The sequence below is a fragment of the Arachis hypogaea genome, chromosome 9 (assembly GCF_003086295.3).
Source record: "Arachis hypogaea cultivar Tifrunner chromosome 9, arahy.Tifrunner.gnm2.J5K5, whole genome shotgun sequence".
Taxonomy (NCBI): Eukaryota; Viridiplantae; Streptophyta; class Magnoliopsida; order Fabales; family Fabaceae; genus Arachis; species Arachis hypogaea.
In genome coordinates this window covers 72,759,416-72,765,601 of record NC_092044.1, presented here as the reverse complement: position 1 = coordinate 72,765,601, position 6,186 = coordinate 72,759,416, and the positions used below count along the sequence as shown (strand labels likewise).

At 33.3% G+C, this 6,186-nt stretch overlaps 1 long non-coding RNA gene across 1 annotated transcript; it reads right to left on the bottom strand.

Moving 5' to 3' along the window:
• Positions 1-3,770: 3,770 nt before the first annotated feature.
• Positions 3,771-5,316, bottom strand: LOC140174976 (uncharacterized). Its single transcript, XR_011865138.1, has 4 exons — positions 5,258-5,316; positions 5,108-5,160; positions 4,217-4,744; positions 3,771-4,129 (listed from the first exon to the last, which is right to left on the bottom strand). It is a non-coding gene; the product is annotated as an uncharacterized lncRNA (long non-coding RNA).
• Positions 5,317-6,186: the final 870 nt, after the last annotated feature.

The following is a 6,186-nucleotide window of genomic DNA, read 5'->3' as shown; positions in this document are numbered from 1 at the left end:
TCCATTCCTTGAGATCATAGTCTTCGTGGTATAAGCTAGAATCAATTGGCAGCATTCTTGAGATCCAAAAAGTCTAAACCTTATCTGTGGTATTCCGAATAGGATCTGGGATGGGATGACTGTGACGCGCTTTAAACTCGTGACTGTTGGGCATAGTGATAGTGTGCAAAAGGATCATTGGATCTTATTCTGACACGATCGAGAACCGACAGCTGATTAGCCATGCGGGAAACCGTAGCAGACATGTTTTCACTGAGAGGATGGATGGTAGCCATTGACAATGGTGATCCACCAACATACAGCTTACCATGGAAGAGAGTACGCATGATTGGATGAGGACAATAGGAAAGTAGAGGCTCAGAGGGAACAAAGCATCTCCATACGCTTATTTGAAATTCCCACCAATGAATTGCATAAGTATCTCTATCCTATTTTATGTTTTATTTTTTTTAATCATCAAAACATCATAACCACTTGAATCCGCCTGACTGAGATTTACAAGATGACCATAGCTTGCTTCAAGCCGAAAATCTCTGTGGGATCGACCCTTACTCACGTAAGGTATTACTTGGACGACTCAGTGCACTTGCTGGTTAGCTACGCGGAGTTGTGAAAAAACTGTGAACTCACGATTTCGTGTACCAAGTTTTTGGCGCCGTTGCCAGGGATTGTTCGAGTTTGGACAACTGACGGTTCATCTTGTTGCTTAGATTAGGTATTTTTCTTTATTTATTTTTTTCTTTCTTCAAGAATTTTTAAGAATGACTTCTAAAGTTTCAGATGATGCTTTTATCATCAAAGGAGCTAGTTGATTCCTATCAATTTGGCTGTCGTATGTAAAGCTCTGCTAAAGCTTGGCTAGCCATGTCTAATCTTTTTAGACTGAAGCTTTAGACTAACATTGCATGATTCTTGGAATTCGTATTAAAAATTCTGAATTTCTTTATTTTCTTTTTCAAAATAATTTTCGAAAAAAATTTATAAAATCATAAAATCAAAAATATTTTTTTGTTTCCTGTTTGAGTCTATTATCAATTTTTAAGTTTGGTGTCAATTGCATGTCTCAATTCTTCTTGCGTTTTTCAAAAGTATGTTTTTGTGTTCTTTATTGATCTTCAAGTTGTTCTTGATGATTTTCTTTGTCTGATCTTTAAATTTTCTTATTTTGTGTCTTTTGTTGTTTCTCATGTGCATTCTCAATTTGTTAGTATCTCTAGTATAAAAATTTCTATGTTTGGTGTCTTGCATGTCTTTCTTTTCTTAAAAATTTTCAAAAATATATTCGTGATGTTCATCATGATCTTCATAGTGTTCTTGAGGTTCATCTTGACATTAAAAGTGTTCTTGCATGCATTCCTTGTTTTGATCTTAGTTTTTCATGTTTAATTTCATTCTGTTGTTTTTCTCTCTCATCATTAAAAAAAATTTTAAAAAAATTCAAAATTATGTCTTTTCAAGTAAATAATACAAAGAATTGAAGATTCAGAACATATAGCAGAGGAATCACAGAGAAAAAGCTGGGCGTTTAAAACGCCCAGTAAAGAAGGAATTCTGGCGTTTAAACGCCAGCCAGGGTACCTGACTGAGCGTTTAACGCCAAGGAGGTAGCCAAGTGGGTGTTAAACGCCAAAATGGATACCATTCTGGGTGTTTAACGCCAGGATAACACCAAGGAGGTAATTTTGTTTTCAATTCAAATCTTTTTCAATTTTTCAAGTTTTAAAACTATTTTTTCAAAATCCTATCTTTTTCATATCCTCTCCTATCAATCATATCTTTTTCAAAATCAAATCTTTTTCATTTTTCTTCTTAATATTTTTGAAAAATTTTAAAACAATTGATTTTCAAAATCTTTTTCTTATTTTTATTTCATATTTTCGAAAACCTTGCTAACAATTAAGGATTTGATTCAAAAAAAAAGTTAAAGTTTGTTACTTTCTTGTTAAGAAAGGTTCAATCTTTAAATTCTAGAATCATATCTTTTAGTTTCTTGTTAGTCAATCATCAATTTTAATTTTTAAAATCAAATCTTTTTAATCTCTTTTTCAATCATATCTTTTTCAATTATATCTTTTTCAAATCATATCTTTTTCAAATTTTAATTTCAAAATCTTTTCCTAACTTCTTATCTTTTCAAAACTTACTCTTTCTTATCTTTTTTCAAAACCACCTAACTACTTTTTCACTTCTTATTTTCGAAAATCAACTTCTTCCTTTTTCAGAAATCTTTTTTTAACTAATTGTTTTAAACTCTAATTTTATCACTACAAGAAAACCAGGATTTTGCTATGCTTTTAAAGTGTGGCGAAAAGTTGGAAAAAGCGTAGCAATAGCTTTTCGCCACGCTTTTTGAGCAATCAGCACGCTTTTGAAAGGGTCACAACTGCTAGCGTGCCGGTTGCTCTATCGCCACGCTTTAGTGACCTATGGCCACGCTTATTTTGTCGCCACGCTTTTATCTATTGCCACGCTTCTAAACGTGGCCGTATGTGAGAGGATATGGCTACGCTTTTAAAGCGTGCTAGTAGCTAGATATGGCTATGCTTTTAAAGTGTGACAATAGCAAGAGATATGGCTACGCTTTTAAAGGGTGCCAATAACTAGAGATACGGCTATGCTTTTAAAGTGTGGCAAAATCATGAGATATGGCTACGCTTTTAAAACGTACCAATAGCTAGAGATATGGCTACGCTTTTAAAGCGTGCCAATAGCTAGAGGTATAGCTACGCTTTAAAGCGTGGCAAAAAGTGACTGCTGTATGGAATAGCTACCTTTTTAAAGCGTGGCTATAAGTTTGTTCTAAGTTCAATTGTTTTTTTTTAATCTTCATAATAAAATCTAACAAAATTCATAAATAATGTAAAATTTAAGCAATATAAAACCTTCATAACAATTTTAATTACTATTAACAATATAAAACCTTCATAAACTTGTACACCAAATATAGTGGTTGATCACATGACAAGCTCTAACAAAAAATCAAAGTGATAACAACTACCCATAAATTTGTAATACATACATTACAATTCCAACAACTATTACATTATCTACATCCTCTAAAAACTACAAAATACACATTAAAAACTACAAAATACCCTTCCTTCTTGTGATGTCTTGCTGGTCATCTGAGATATCATAGACCAACCCTTTCCATCTGTCCGTATCTGTCTGCTTGTCCTCATCGATCGCCACAATCTTGAAGTCTTCCAGAGGAAACCTTGCTACTGCTGTGGATTCTTGATGTAACCTTCTTCAAGCTGCTTCCGAAGAAAGCTGATGAATTGGGAACTGATGAAGCCACAGCTCCAGAACCATTCAAACTCACCTGCAATGTAAAGTTACATTATTCTCTTGTTATTTAAGAGTTACTACTCTATTCAAAATTCTAATCCAGTTTTTTTAACTATACAAGAAATCATGAACCGCATCTAAATATATTGATAACTCACAAATTAATGATATGTATGTATCCATAGTCAGCATGATCATTATTTTTCTAATTTGGTATCTATAACTGATTACTAATTCACACTGCATCCAATCCAATTACTATCCTAATCTTATACATATTTTAAAACTAGAAGTGATAAATTGAGCGAATAGAATTAATTGAAAGTAACAAAGTAAGGTAAAAGTATCATTCTGGAGTTCCTTTGACAGCTCCTATGGTTGAAACTGAAGCAGCCATGGCTGTGTTATTGTCCTTGTAGCAGCAGAGAGTAATTGCACTTACTACATAGGAAATAATGAACACTATAATGAATACTCATGAGTTGGGAAAGCAGTCCCCACCATGCTCAAACCCTTTTTCCCTATTTTTTAGCAACTAGAATCTGTGACGATTGGTCAACCTTAAGTTCAAACTATAGTAATCTAATTATATACTGCACGGGTAAGACAAATCCATTTTCCCCAATATTCAACCAAATGGCTAAGTGGACAGAAAAGAAAGTAAAAGAATAAGGTGGAAACAGAGTTCATGAACTCACAGATCTGTCAAATTCCAACATGAAGTATCTTTTTACATCTTCTTTGGTAGGTTTGCAACCACAGCGATCACGTCTGAAAGTGAGATATGAGAATTTAGCATGTGTAATGCAAAATAGCAACCTCCTCCAACTTGATCTCACTAGCCTAATTCAGGAGAACATCATGGAACTCATAAGTGAAAAAACATCAAGGGGAGACATAAATATAAAGAATCAACAGAATATACTTTGGGGATTTCATGTAGTTATCCCATCTGTGTGCACCATTTACGACTATCTTTTCTAACTAAATTAAGTGATTCATTTCCCTCTACTAAGCCTTAAAAGTAAAACCAAATAAAAAAATAGATCTTCATGATTCTAAAAGTCAAAATTCCTTTTGTTATTCACTAATTCTACAAACTCAAGTACTCTAAAGGGTTCTTTGTTAAGTAATAAGTAGAACAGAAACTTCTGGCAAAGGACTATGTACAACTTCAGTAACTTACCTCACTAAAAGGTTCTTTAATATCATCTCGATCAACACTGCTCTCCTAAAAACCCTAGACACAAGCATTATTACACCACTGAAGTTCTTACCAGTTCCATCAAGGAAGCATGAACCAGCAAATTCTACTCACATAGTTGGGAAATATGACCATGTCTACATTTCCTGGAACCTCAAGAAGCAACTGCCTCAAAGAATACTCTCGAGCACCCGCTGGGTGTATTAATTCATCTGTATCAAGGTGAAGAATCCACTCCATACTAGCATCCTGATGTTTAAACGTGGAAAATATTGTGTTAATTATTTAAAGTAGGCACCAAATGATAACAACATTTATTGAACAGTGTGTGCTACAAAACCATTTCGCCATGACAATAGCCATCTCCATATTGAAGGATTGCTTCACAAAAAGTTCGTAATTGCATGATTTATAAAAGAAACCTGCTAGCCATGTATCATTCTAACTTCAGCTGATGCAACCAACAATGTAAAGAATAATAATAACAAAACTATCTCAGGTGCTGAAGATTTAGGGTCTCTCAGGAATTGAAAATCTCAAGAACAATCTACAATTTGTAAACTAAAAGAAATAAACTCAACAGATAAGAGTTGTTAAGAAATTGGTAAAAACCTCTTTGCTTGTTGCTCTTCCAGCTCCTTTGTTCTATATACAACCTTGACACCCTGATGAAATAAGATAACCAAATAAAAATAATATATTATTAAAGATTAGAAAATCAGAAAAGAAAAATAGATCCAAAGCGGCCACATCTTGACTTACTTGTCACAGCCTCCGGAGAAAACCGGTGTTCCATCATCCTTCCAAGTGGAGCACAAAACCTTAAACAATAAAAGAGAACACTAATTATAATGCCATCTCAGTCCAAAAGAAATTTCCAGTAATACCACTAATAATAATTATTTCTTTTCTTTTTTTTCTAATAAAATGAGCTAAAATTCATTACTAGTTGGTCATGAGATATTAAAGCCTTGGGTGTGTTGTTGATAATAGTTCCATTCCTTGCAATCTCCCAACATCGAACCTACGATATTGACAAAAGAAATTCAGCAAAAAAAACATTTGTCTATCAAACAATTAAACACAACATAAGAGCCTTTTCTTCCCATAAATTTAAAGAGCTGGTTTAGTTTCAGAAGTATTTTCTGTCACCATTTCTTCTTTCTAATACTAATTACAAAAAACATCATATCACTTTCAGTTTTTGAAGTTAATTGTAAAAGCAAGAAACACCAAAAAGATAACATTGTTACAATTTTTCTTTTGTGAACTAACATTAAAAAATAGAAATAACACAAAACATTAACAATAAAATATGCCCTAATATCCAAGTCCAACTCAAACCTAGTTATCCCATGAAGTAGCGACAACAAAATTGGCCTTGGGACTGAAGCAAAGGCTGGAAATTGAATCACCAGGCGGCTGGGTTACCTAAAAAAATTGCAACCACAAATTAACAATAACCAAAATGATAATAATAAAGGAAGTGGACATTTTGAAGAAAAACAAAGACAGAATCTACCGAAAGAAAGAGAAAGAAGATTTTAATAAATCAATTTAGAGTTTAATAACATCAGTTCTGTTTTATTCGATAATTCCGTAGCACCCAAAAAAAATATTAACCAGAAAAAATAAATCAACTCAACTAACACATTCAACACAACACAACCACAACCAACTCATATGAACTG